Source organism: Typopeltis vanoorti, chromosome 22 (genome assembly GCF_054136105.1).
Source record: "Typopeltis vanoorti isolate ZY-2024b chromosome 22, IOZ_Tvanoo_1.0, whole genome shotgun sequence".
In the NCBI taxonomy this organism is placed as follows: domain Eukaryota; kingdom Metazoa; phylum Arthropoda; class Arachnida; order Uropygi; family Thelyphonidae; genus Typopeltis; species Typopeltis vanoorti.
The window spans coordinates 36571502-36585135 of record NC_143570.1 but is presented as its reverse complement, the minus strand read 5'-3'; the positions used below and the strand labels follow the sequence as shown (position 1 = coordinate 36585135).

At 36.8% G+C, this 13634-nt stretch overlaps 1 non-coding gene across 1 annotated transcript; it reads right to left on the bottom strand.

Annotated features, from left to right (window-relative positions):
* Positions 1-5682: 5682 nt before the first annotated feature.
* On the bottom strand, positions 5683-5869 carry LOC150094311 (U2 spliceosomal RNA). Its single transcript, XR_016550283.1, has one exon. It is a non-coding gene; the product is annotated as a U2 spliceosomal RNA (small nuclear RNA).
* Between the last annotated feature and the right edge of the window lie 7765 nt (positions 5870-13634).

Genomic DNA, 13634 nt, shown 5'->3' with positions numbered 1-13634 from the left:
TGGAAGAGTTTCATTTTATGTTCTTTTGTGGTGTAATGTATGCATTATCAGCAATCTGAAATTCATTTCGCTCTATTATTACGGGTTTTAATCATAGTTTGAGCTGGCATTTACCAACTAGCGAAATGTAGAAATAAAGCAGCAAAGGACATCTTACATGTGAGGCAGATCAAAGACGCTGAAGGAAGGTATTATGGAGGGATGTGAACATAAGAAACAAATGGAAAATATACTTTGAGGGACTTTTGAATGAGGAAAATGTAAGAGGAGATGGGCAGCCTTCTGAGGGGATGGTGCAGAACATCAGTAGAGTGGAAGTGACGGAGGCCATGAAAAGATTGAGGAATGGAAAATCGGTGGGCCCCGACCGAATTCCAGTGGAGGCATGGAAGGCACTGGGGAGGAAGAGGGAATTGACCTGCTGTGGGACCTGTTCATAAAAGTTTGCCAACAGGAAAATATACCCGAGGAATGGAGGGAGAGTACTCTTGTCCCCATCTACAAGGGTAAAGGGGATGCACAAGACTGTAAAAATAACAGAGGAATAAAGTTGATGTCCCACACAATGAAAATCCTAGAAAGGGTTCTTGATGGTAGATTGAGGAAGGAGGTGGAGATTGCAAAGGAACAATTTGGCTTCATGCCTAGTAGATCAACAACAGATGCTATCTTTGGGTTACGACAGATGTTGGAAAAATATCGAGAGAAACAAAGGGAGCTACGTCTGGTATTTATTGATCTGGAGAAAGCATACGATATAGTGCCAAGGCAAGAAGTCTGGAGGTTTCTGAGGGAGAAGAAGGTTCCAGAGAAATATGTCAGGTTGGTGCGGGAAATGTACAGAAATGTGAAGACAAGTGTTCGGACCTGTCTGGGAGAGACAGAAAGTTTTCAAGTAACAGTTGGCTTGCATCAAGGGTCAGCATTAAGTCCGTTTCTGTTTAATATTGTGATGGAGTGATAACAGAGGAGGTGAGAGAAGATGCGCCTTGGACAATGTTGTGTGCAGATGACATCATGCTGTGTGCAGATTCAAGAGAAGAAGAAGGAACTAAACTGGAAAAATGGAGAAAAGTACTGGAAGAGAGAGAGGTATGAGACTGAGCAGAAGTAAGACAGAGTATATGTGTTGCGCAGTGAGCGGTGGCCAGGAGACAGATCTGGAGCTGGAAGGAAATGTCATCAGGAAGGTGAGAGACTTTAGATACTTAGGTTCAACAGTGGAAGAAGATGGAGGAGCTGAGAAGGAAGTGGGATGCAGGATACAAGCGGGATGGAGGAACTGGAGGGAGATGGCTGGAGTGTTATACGATAAGAGGGTGCCGATCAATCTGAAAGGCAAAATCTATAGGACAGTAGGCCAGCTATGACATATGCTATAGAAACTGTGGCCCTGAGGAAAAATAACATCAGCAGGATGGAGGTAGCAGAGATGAGAATGCTTAGGTGGATGTGCGGTGTGACCAGAAAGGATCGTCTGAGAAATGGCTATGTCAGGGGAACAGCGAAAGTTACGAACTTAGGAGCGAAAATACAGGAGGCAAGGTTGAGATGGTTTGGTCATGTGATGAGGAGGGAGGACGAATATGTGGGAAGAAGGGTCATGCAGATGGATGCGCAAGGAAGGCGGAAGCGCGGGCGGCTAAAGAAGAGATGGAGGGAGCTGGTAGAAGAGGACTTGAGGATGAAGAACTTGGATGTGGTGACAGCCCGAGACAGGAAGGTGAGGAGGAGCCTCATTATCAACAGTGACCCCACTTAAGTGGGAGAAGCTGCAGAAGAAGAAGAAGATTACTAGCTTTAATAATGGCAGTATTGAAATGCATGATGTCGGTGGTATGAACTTTTGAAATCCATATTATTGATATGATACCAGCATTTTTCTTTCTTCATTTACTTTATTAAAAGCTTTGTTCAAGTCTTTTGAAAGCTATATTAGTTTTCAGATTAAATTCTACTTTTTCGTTCTCTTAATAATTTGAATGTTAATATTCCGCCAATTCAATAAGAATCAGGACTCCTCTTACATAAAACATGCATTGTTAAAAAGGTTTACATAAAACATGCATTGTTAAAAAGGTTTACATAAAACATGCATTGTTAAAAAGGATAGTTACACTATTAATATTTTATGTGTATATATGCTTCTTTTCTTGTACGGTTCATTGAGGAGAATTTGTGTTCTCATTGAAAGTTGTTCTTGTTTGTTTAATTAATGTTCCTAGTTTATTAATTTATACGGTACTGTTCTGTTTTTTGTTTATTTTTATTATTTTAATGTTCCATCAATTTTAATGGAAGCAATATCTGTCACGTGCTTTTGCATATAATCCCACCGATCCCATCTCTCTTTATCGATTAGACCCAATGCTCTCTTAGTCCCGGATAACTTGGCTGTCTTGTTATGATGTAATTTTGATAATAACAGGGTGGTGAATTCATTAACATTTACTATGTCTGGTGAGTAGTGTGTTCTTAGGCCGGTTCGTTCTCCCTTATGCAGGAGGGAGTGGGAACCCGACTTGCAGGTTTAAAAATAAAAACTTACATCATATAGACCGACTAACTCGCCTTCGGTTAAAGAGCTTTTAGAAACATTCTCTATGGAGGACTCAAATGGGTAAGGTCTATCCTAAAGTCATCGTTACCAACTGTGTTACGAAAGTACTCGCGTAATAACTTTACTTCAAAATTTATTTTAAACCATTTGTGATAGGGAATTGTCCAAGACAAAGTACTTCGATAACAGATATTTGATTACAATGGTATCCCTTTTTGATTGCAATGGTACAGAGGTATAACGTGAGCAGAATGATTTCCCTTTCCTTAACTTTGGATTTCGGATGTCGCAAGAAAAGTGCTTGGATATGACACAGGGGAGATTTTAGTTGAGTTCGAACAATGGATCACAAACGTGTGTGTCGGTCTGTCTGTACCCATATAACTTCTTTCCGGAGGATGAATTTTAAGGTTTGGTAGAAATTCGTATCTGGGATCAGCAAGAAACTTTTCTCGAGAGATATCAACCATATCAATCCAGCAATACCAGTGAAAACCAAATAGTTCGAAATGATATAAAACTGTAGGTTATAAATGGAAAACATAATAATAATAATAATAATAATAATAATAATAATAATAATAATAAATCAATAAATATTAGAACATAGGAATTGTGTAACATGGTAAAAAGCTGTTCTGAAAAATTTTCGCAATAACTAACTCCACATTTAAAGCATATTCCATTTGAAATAAAATAAAATAAGTTTATTTTTATACGAAAATTAGCAGAATTTTAGAAGATTAATAAAAGTTACTATAAAGTTTAATAAATTTAAATGACTTTAATGGAAAATAAATGGACAAAAGTTTAATGATCCAAATTCACTAACGATTCTTAAAAAGATGAACAGTATTAAAATAAAACGTTTTATAAACATGTAAGGTTGAGGGATTTGATAGCATGTTAGTAATAACAAATAGAATCAGATGTGTAAATGTCCGCGCAGTTAGCCTAGTGGCTGTGCGCTTCGCAACCATATGCCTGGGGAAGAAGTGTCCTACATTCGATTCCCGTCGGTGACGTGAGGAGCTCAAGGATCTTCCTCAGCCATAGCCAAGTTAGAAGCTCTTGGACGTAGACAGTAGGGTTTTTTCTACACTTTATCCTGGGGTTTTTCATCCCGCAAAGTAGGCAAACCAGCCTTGAGAACTCAACACTACAGGACATAGGATATACCGAGGCGTAGGGCTGACCACCTTATCCTGTGAACGGTTTGAGGTACGATGATTAATAAACCCTCGACACCGCCAAGTAAAAGAGGGAAAAGGAAGATGAGATGATGAGATGAGATAAACAATAATCAAGAAGATTCGATAAAAAATAACAAAGATTTCAAATTCCAAATTTCATTAAAATCCACTAAGCCACAGTGGAGTAGTTATATTCAAACAGATAGACGGACCAAACAGATCTAATATACGTCGTTTGAATATAACTACTCCACTGTCTTTGTAGGAATCTGAATGGAATACTGCAATCCATTCAGATTACTACAAAGTAATCTGAATGGATTGCAGTATTCAAAATGGTTAATAAATTATATTACACAAAAATGTGTTATAAATTTCGTAGTATGCTGGCAATAAATGTATGTCCACATTTGGCTGTAGTCATGAAAATAATTTTTTTCATATGTAGATAAAAGGTAATTCGACCTTAGATTTTGGACGATAGTGTAATGTGCCTCCGAAGAAAATTTAATTTTGAAACAGTACCTTAAATATCGTATTAACAAATGGATAAAAAATAAAAAAATGGGTAATGGATAAAAGACGACGCTGCATGTTGGTTCGAGAGTAATGTGGGACTTGCATATAGTCGATGCCCAGAATTCTGCATTCAACGGTTCGGCCGACGAATGACAGGTTTTAAATATTATCCTTCGTGGCAACTTACAGTCACGTTCGGTGAGTGTGGTGAGTCGTCCACTGAAGGTAGCACTTGCAGTTGACTCCCCTGTGCTTTCATCTCAGTCAATCAGGTATCACTGATTGAACTGGGATGGCCCGATTTGTCGAACATATAGGCCTGCAATATGACATCCTATCACAACGCCTGTCTCAAATTCTCAGTTCCCTTCTGGCAGCCATTTCACCTGGCCACAGTTGCATTGACTTGGGAGCATCTTATTCCTCCAATTTATGTCCGCTACAAATACAAGTTACCTCGTTCATACAACTTCCATTAGCTGGATGATTGGTAGTCCGTTCTCATACTACACACCACTGTAATGCGTGAAACCCCAGCAAGGAGGCAATTCTCTTCATATTGGCATCGGCACGACTAGCGGCGTTAATCATATTGCACTCAAAGCTTTTTTAGCGCTATTGATCCATTATCCTATCAAATTTTACATTCACACTATCCGCAATATGACTACTAGCTTTATGTACAGCTTAGAACACGTGTAACTATTGCTGACGAAACGATGGATTCCATGGTTGACAAGAATACTTAATTATCGTTCACTCGGATTATGTGAGATACTTTTATCTCGTTCCTATATTTTGCAAATGCACATACATTTAGTAGCAGATTACATATGATTCCCATTTGATAAAATCCTCCTTTCATACTTTCATTTGGGCATTCAGTGTATCCGTTCGGGTTTTTTTTTTTTTCATATTTTAACACCATACAGAACTCAGATAAGAAGACGCAAAGAGGGTACTCCCGTACCGTAACGTTTACCTCTTTCGAATCTCACTTGTCATAAGGTCAATGTTTTTATTCCTTGACGTTGTATACATTTGCAAACTGATCCTTATCCTCTATTTTCGTTTTATGTATTAAGATCAGCATACCAACTTTTGTTTTCTTTCCTTCTTCTTGAAAAACAGATTTATGCTTTCATTAACTTATCATCTTCAGTATTTCATCTTTTCACAACTTAAGCTTCTAATAACTTTGGTAGGTTTAAATAAACAAGTTTCTGTGACAAGCAATGTCAAATTTCTTGATTTGTTCCATTCTTCTGAAAGGACATTAGCATGGGAGGTCACTGTTATCGGGTGATTCTGCCTGGCTCGCAATGGGCGTTCCGATGCATACTAGAGTAGTTGTTTTTTTGTAACGCCCTTTGCGAGCGTTACAAAACCTTGTTTTTGCACTTCTCCACGATGGGAGGAATTGAGACTAGTAGTAGTACACCAGGGCAACTCGTGGCAAACGTGGAGAAAGCTACACGCACTTTGTCGCCTGACAAAACTCATTTAAATATATTAGGACCGATCGGGCCTGTATCAGTATTAAACTGATAACAACAGATATCACATTTTTGGCCTTTGGGCAAGTCAAAGTATAAATCTGTTCTTACCGACTTGATACCTTCTTCGGTTCCCAAGATATTAAACTGACTTTTGTCATGCGAAAGTGCTTTGGGCTTGCCCAATCTTTGCCTTAAATTGCCTGGTATTGTACAACCTCGGTCCTCTCTGGGTATTGTTTCTGGGCCAACGTTTCAGATGGGACGTATACCATGAAAAAAACCCCAGACCATGATGCCTCCTCCACCAAACTTCACAGCTGGCACAACACATTCAAGCAGGTTGTTTTCCTGACATCCTCCAAATTCATATTCGTACAGACTGCCAGATGATGATGAAGCATAATTCATCACTCCCAAATCCAATGGTGATGCGCCTTACACCACTCCAACCGAACTGCTTGACGTCGTCATTGTTGATATTAGGCTTATGTGCGGCTGTGCGACCATTAAAAACCGATGTTTCTCAGCTTTCGACAAACAATTGTGGTGGTGGCATTGCTTGAAGAGTCATTTCGAAACTCGGTAGCGAATGTTTCAACCGAGGATAGACGATTTTTTGCCTTACATGCACTCAGCGGTCCCGCTTAGTAATTTTATGTGGCCTACCAGATGTGGATTGTGCTGTTGTTGCTCCCGAACTAACTCTTTGTGACGCTGCCATCCTATGATAGTGTCACGCTGAAAATCACTGAGTTCTTCAATACGGCCAATTAACTGCTAATGTTTCAGCAATTAATTGGCCGTATAATATATATTTTGACTATATTATATAATATTAAATATAATATAGTTATATTTATATAAAAATATAATATTAATATAATATAATATTCTTATTCACTAGCTGAATGCATTTTAGGATTGTTGAGCCAGTTTTTGGGTTGTATTATTATTATGGTAACGATCACAAATGCAATCTAATATTATCATTAGCCAGTAGTGAAAACTGGAAATACGTCACTTTACATATGCACTTTAAATTACCGAAAATACGCCATTAGTAACATTATTTCCAGATTTGAATTTCAGCATCAGTCAAAAATATAAAATCTGTGACCAAAGAAACTTTTTACAATCGCTCTGTATTTATAATCTATTTTGTAGAAATAAACGACACCGTATAAAATAAGCAAAAAGAAGCTTTTAATGCTGTACTTCCTATAAGAGTTTAGTAATTTCATCACTAATAATGAATGCTGATTTTCAGAATAACTATAGACTAATTTGGAGAGACAGACTAACTTGGAGTTAGTCCGCGCTTGTTAAACTGCACCACAATCCCCTCAGGTATTTACTTCAAACAAATAAGCTATCAGCGTCCATGAGATATGATCACAGATTGAACAGTAGATCCTGTCTAAAGATGACTACTATCGCATTATTAAGATGGTCGCTGAATATCAGCTTCGATAACGTAAAGAACACTTCAAGTAAGAAAATGGAGATTGCACAACTTATTGCGTTATTCGGGCCAAAATCTAGACTAGTAAACAACAAGACACGATTCCGTGAATTTTCTTAGTAGCTTAATCATCCGCTAAGTTCGTAAAAATAACGGAAATCGCCAGGCTTTAATTAGCTTTACGGACTTCTGTAAAGTTCTTAAAGCAAACTGTACGCAAATTCCGTTTAATGGGAGGATTAAAACAGCAGCGCTGTTACCAAAGCATAATTAGTATTCAAAACCATGGAGAGATAATAAGACAGCAATTAGTAAACAGTTGGTTGCTTCAAACACTAAGCATACCTGATGAATAAAAGGATTAAAAAGATAAGAAGATTGTACATACAACAACAATAATATATGAACTAAGTCAGGACATTTCCTAAATTTGTGTACGATCTTCTGTGTTATTCCCGATCCACTTGAAAGTACACTCAATCTGGTATTGTTACTTACCTTCGATGGTAGATTTAGGTTACAAGATCCTAACGTGTTGTTATGTAACCTGTGAGGTAATTGTAGACCGTGTCAATAAATGCTCGAGTGTTACACTTCCGATGTGTGATGGGTAAGGAATAATGAACCACGCACTTAGGCACCAAAATTTTCATTTCGGGCAGTTGACTCATCTTAGTGAATGCTGATGCCAATCACTGCATAGTAGAGTGGTAGAATGAACCACTGCATAATACAGTAGCGGGTGGCCAGTCACAGGTTGGCCACTCCCTTACTCAACTCTGCAATGGTTGAAATATGATTTTATAAATATATATAAAAAATTAATAATAATTTTTTTTAATTTCTTACATTGAATTCAATATTGAATATTCATCTCATCTCATCTTCCTTTCCCTCTTTTTTTTACCTTGCGATGTCGAGGGTTTATTAATCATCAGACCTAAAACCGTTCACTGGATAAGGTGGTCAGCCCTACGCCCGGGTATATCCTATTGTCTGTAGTGTCGAGTTCTCAAGGCCGGTTTGCCTGCTTTAAAGGATGAAAAACACCAGGATAAACCGGGGGGGGGGGACTCTGCTGTCCACGCCCAAGACCGGCTAACTTGGTTATGGTTGAGGAAGATCCTTAAGCTCCTCACGTCACCGACGAGAATCGAACCTAGGACATTCCTTCCCCAGGCATATGATTGCGAAACGCGCGGAAATATTGAATATTATTATAATAAAACATTATATTTAACTTATTTATATAATATCTTAGCCAATACGCAGATCACGATACGAAGTGGACTAGCGATATTAACTACCTTACTGTTCCAGACCAAAGACATTGTCTCTGGTTTGGAACAGTTTCGTTGATATACAAATCTTTGAGTGAAGCTATAGTCAGCAATAATCCTGAGTGTATACGGAACAACAGCCCAGTAAAAAAAAAAACAAAAAAAAAAACAGAAACTTGATAAATGCAAATTACAAATGTAACCACTCTGCACAGTTAATAGAAGTAGTCGAGTGACACAAAAGATCCCGAATATTTCTTCTTGACAACATTATATGGTAAAGCTGCGGCACTACCGCAATAGCCTATAACCAAGCAGAAAGAAGCATATACTATATACCTTCTCTGTTAAATGCATTTCTAATGCACAATGGGTGGAATGTCATAACAGTTCTTTGCAGTTGATTCACTCAGTATATTTGTATATTTTTGCTGAAACATATTTTATAAAAAGATTTTCCGACTTTCCCAAGAAGATGAATGCTGTGAAAATCCTGCTATCAATTCGCAAAAATTCTGAGAAAATATAATTCTTTAACTGATTTTCAGGCTGATTTGAAATCAGATGTATTCTTTTTTTTTTTCCGATTTCTAACTGGAAGAAAATACGTACTTTATAGTCGACGGAGAAGCCCGTAAGTAAAAAAAAATTGGAACTTCTACAGATTTGTCGACAGAAAGAAACAAAGCTACAAATTCTCAAAACTATGCAGTATATCTTACCAAACAACAGACTGCGTTTTTTTCGGTATATATAAAAAAAGATGGTTGCACTTCGTCTTCTCACTTGAGTTCACTTTAGGCATGTAAAGGATGAAAAGAATCCCACTTTATCTGCCACCATAAGCAACATATTATATATACATGTGCTGTGGGAAATATTTTTAGTGGAGAGGGAGGGTAGGACGAATTCACCGTACAATGATGTTTGTTCATAACAAAACAGATCTAGCTTAGCATTGAATAGGGAAACCGTGATATTCTTAGAAAAGTTTCTTGTCTCAACTAGTATTTTCAGAAAAAGTTTGGAAAATGGTTAAAATATTTTAGAAATAGTAAAATTAAGTTTAAATATACTTATTCGTGAAAAAAGGATAAATAAGTGGGTTATCAGTCAAAATATGAGACTTGATTAAAAGTTAAAATTCAGGCGATCTCATTTTCCACTTTTTGACGAATCCGAATGATGTAATAAGTCCGTTGTCAGTAAATCAGTCATTTCAATAAAAAAAAAAATGTAGCAAATAGTAACAAGTGAGAAAGCGATCATAGACGATTTTAAAAAGGTGCGCTTCCAATAATCGCATGTCTTTACGCTGACACCATGATCACAATCGAATCTGGAGTCGGAGAATTCACTTTAAGTTAAAAAAAAAAATCTAATAGAGGTTATGCGAGTTCCAGATGGAATTCGAACACAAATGTTTCCACTCAAAGGGTATCCTCGGTACCGACTGAACTACGAAGGCTCAAATTTTAATATATCATAACTATCAAAGTTGATTAAATTCCTACGATCTATGAAAGATTTATTAATATTATTATTATTATTATTATTATTATTATTTCAAATCGTTTTGAGAGACAATCCACTTTTCACTTTCTTATCACTTATGCTGTGAAATGAAAAAAAAATCTCATATGGAATTATTTGCCAATAAAAATGGAATGATAAGAAAAATAATAATTTCTATAAAGGCAGGCTTGAACGAACTAGTTTAACAATTTAATAAAAACTATTTGAACTATTAAGTGTGTGTGTGTGTGTGTGTGTGTGTGTGTGTGTGTGTGTGTGTGTGTGTGTGTGTGTGTGTGTGTGTGTGTGTGTGTGTGTGTGTGTGTGTGTGTGTGTGTGTGTGTGTGTGTTCGAGTTTCAGTGACCTTTTACGGCTCCAGTATCCAATATCTGTCATTCAAGTAATCCTTTTCGCTATATCTGAAACCACCGTTTATATAAATCCCATAAAATGACTAACACCACAATATTAACGAACCTACTCGCCATCCTAAAACGATGCGATGCTGAAACATAAGCAATTGATCACCAACTATGCCTGCAGTCCCTTCATATAATGTAGAGTGAGCAATCCGCAAAGCACAGCAACAAGAATATTATTACATTTCCCAACTAAAACACGCTTTCATACATCTTAAGGCTATTTCACAGTATACATCCGTAATCATGACTGCAATATCTGAGATGCTGTCAAAGGATAATGTGCACAACGCAAGCTTCTTTGAAATTCTTCAAAAGAGTGAGGATAACTGTGAAGCAATAGTTGAAAGCAATGCTTCCTTTGAAGCAATACTTTAAAACGAGTTTTCGCTTTTTTTTTATTCTCCGAAAGGAAGGTTTGTATTTCTTTATGTAGCAAAGCACATGAAAATGAGTTGTACACACATCAGTTTGCTCTTCAAACGGTGTTATCACAACATCTAGTCTCTAAGACAGCTCGTGACATTGTTAAAGTTCTAAATAAACATTAGATACGTTGAGTAATGAACGGTCTAGTGGCAATCAAGAGCTAAACCGGATGAAGTGCTTATGGATATTTGCTCAATTCCATGTCTCTTTGTACTAAGTTTATTTGACTCGATGCTACTCTCTCTCAACATTCACTTTACTTATTAAAGGCTTTACCTCCAGATACTCTGATCCCCCCCCCTCCCAAAAAAATCAGATACATCTAATGGAGAACATAGCAGACACGGCAGATCATATAACAGCATAAATTAGCTTTATGGAAAGTTAAATCACATAGACACAAGCCACCATTCCGTCTATTAGATTAGCAGATGATGGAATGCGTTGCTTAGAATCACAGCCATAGGATCTAAGGATACATAAAGCCATAATATTATCTTTGCTAATTGCATGTGTTCTACAGCCGATTTGGCTGTTCTGCCGAATGAAACTCGAGCTTCAGGAAGGAAAAATTCCTACCATCATCCATATGAAACCAGCTGATCACTTTCTGTTTATAAAAGCTTCTATAAAGTTTCCTAGCTTCCAGACTGGATTCGAATCTAGGATTTTCCAGTGGAATGACAAATGATGCCAGGTCATCGCAGCAGCGCTACGGAGGTTTTACATAGGATATCGTGAGAATCTAATTTTCTTAGGGTATGTCACTCTCTTATAATGAGATATAAGACATTGAGATATAAGAGGAAGCTGATTTTAATTTTAATTTTCCTGACTGTCGAGTCTGCGAGGATTATATATTAAACACATCTGGATATAAACATTTATTTCATTCTTATTTTTAAGTCCACTTCGCTTTATGATATTTTTCTGAGTTTAAATGCGATGATATTTAAATACTAACACGCTGTTTATTTCGTGCATCGCTTAACAAAATGTAGAGCTGAGAAATTCTGCTTTCCCTATAAACTGATAGAGCGATGGGACAGTTTACTTCTTTATTATCCTTATTAAACAGACTTGAAATCCTTTAAATAGATGAGGCATCAGTTCTTTCGACTAAAATCAGCCAGAATTCTCAGCATCTAATGTCAGTGCTGCTCGTAGTGGAAGAAATAGATCGCTTATGCAAGTTCCCAATGGACATTTTCTGCAGAAGGAAGCAGTCGTGTCGATAATATAAATTACTCAAAATCTAGTGAGTCTGGATCGAAAACAAATTATGTACAATAAATATTAATCGCATGATAAAGGAGCTTGATTGAGTGTAACAGCGTATCTGCAGGATGTATTTTTTTAAGATAACGTAATTTATCGTGATATCCACTTCGGAGTAGTTTCCTTATGATTTGATATAACGAATCTAGCGTAGAAGATAAAGTCGAAAGCATTTGCAGAAATCCATCCTAATCGATGATAAGGCATTCGTATGACTGGGCACCTACTTTGGAGTCTCCGAAATAGGGAAACAACACAGTCATTCGTCGCTGTTCAAAATTAAATCTTGAAACGCATTAACTACCACACTATGATTGTGTGACAGAAGTGCCATTGGCGAATTAAAATAGCCAATTGTGAAATAACAGGAGTGGTCATAATAGTTTGATTGGACTATGTAAAATAATAATATAATAATTATATAATGACAATGCGCACAGCTGCAGATATGCACGTTCTTTGCATATTCAGAGTTATGCATGTGTTGTAACAATAACAATAGCAATGAAGAGTTTTCTTTTCGCATCTTGATCGAACGAGAGAGAGAGAGAGAGAGAGAGAGAGAGAGAGAGAGAGAATAGACTAGTATTATGCGTAAGGACATGTCTGTTTTTCTTCACAGTTCAAAGCAATATTCGGATTTTCTTATAGTGTTTCCAATATTTTTTTTCATTTTCAAGCATATAAAAGTTAATACAGATTAAGAAACAGACAACAATCTCAAGAAGGTCATCGTCTTTTTTAAGAATCTCTTCCCTTACGATCAATAGCAGTAATGTAAATAGTATAATGTTCAACTTTTGAAGTTTGGGTTCCGCTGAATGCTTTGATGGTAGGCTCTGGTAATCTCAGAAAGAATTTTCATGTGAGAATGGAAGATTGCTTGCAGTATAACGCTGGCTTGAATCTTTTGAATCTTAGACTCTCCAGATCTTCGTGATTCTTCTTCTTCTTCTTCTATTCGATCAAAACCAGAGACAAGTCTGTGAACTTCAATAAAACTAACAGAGTACTTCAAAATAAAAAGTTTTTCAAACTTTGAAAAAAAAAAAAAAAACTTTGGAAGTATGAAGTGCTTCTGAGAAACCCTACCATCTAAAATGAATACGGAAACAAGGCGCATGTACAAGTGAAGGAATAGCAGAAAGAGTTCAGCTGAGGAAATTTAATAATAATCAAAAATGTTTTGAAAAATCAGTATTTTTATCTCACTAAAGATAATCTATCATTTTCCTTTTAGAAACGAAGCTTAACTAGTAGGGGTATGCTAACAGTATACGCGGTTCAATTTTACTAAGAGTTTCTTGATATTGCACCGAATAATGTATTTATTATTTTCTACACGTTGCAATCCCTAAAAAAACATGCATGGCTCGAATAAACATAAAGATTTGGATCTCCAATCAAAAGCAAACATACGAATTACATAAATTTCAACAGAAGTTTCTATCTAGTCTGTAACGAAAACTAAGAAATTCG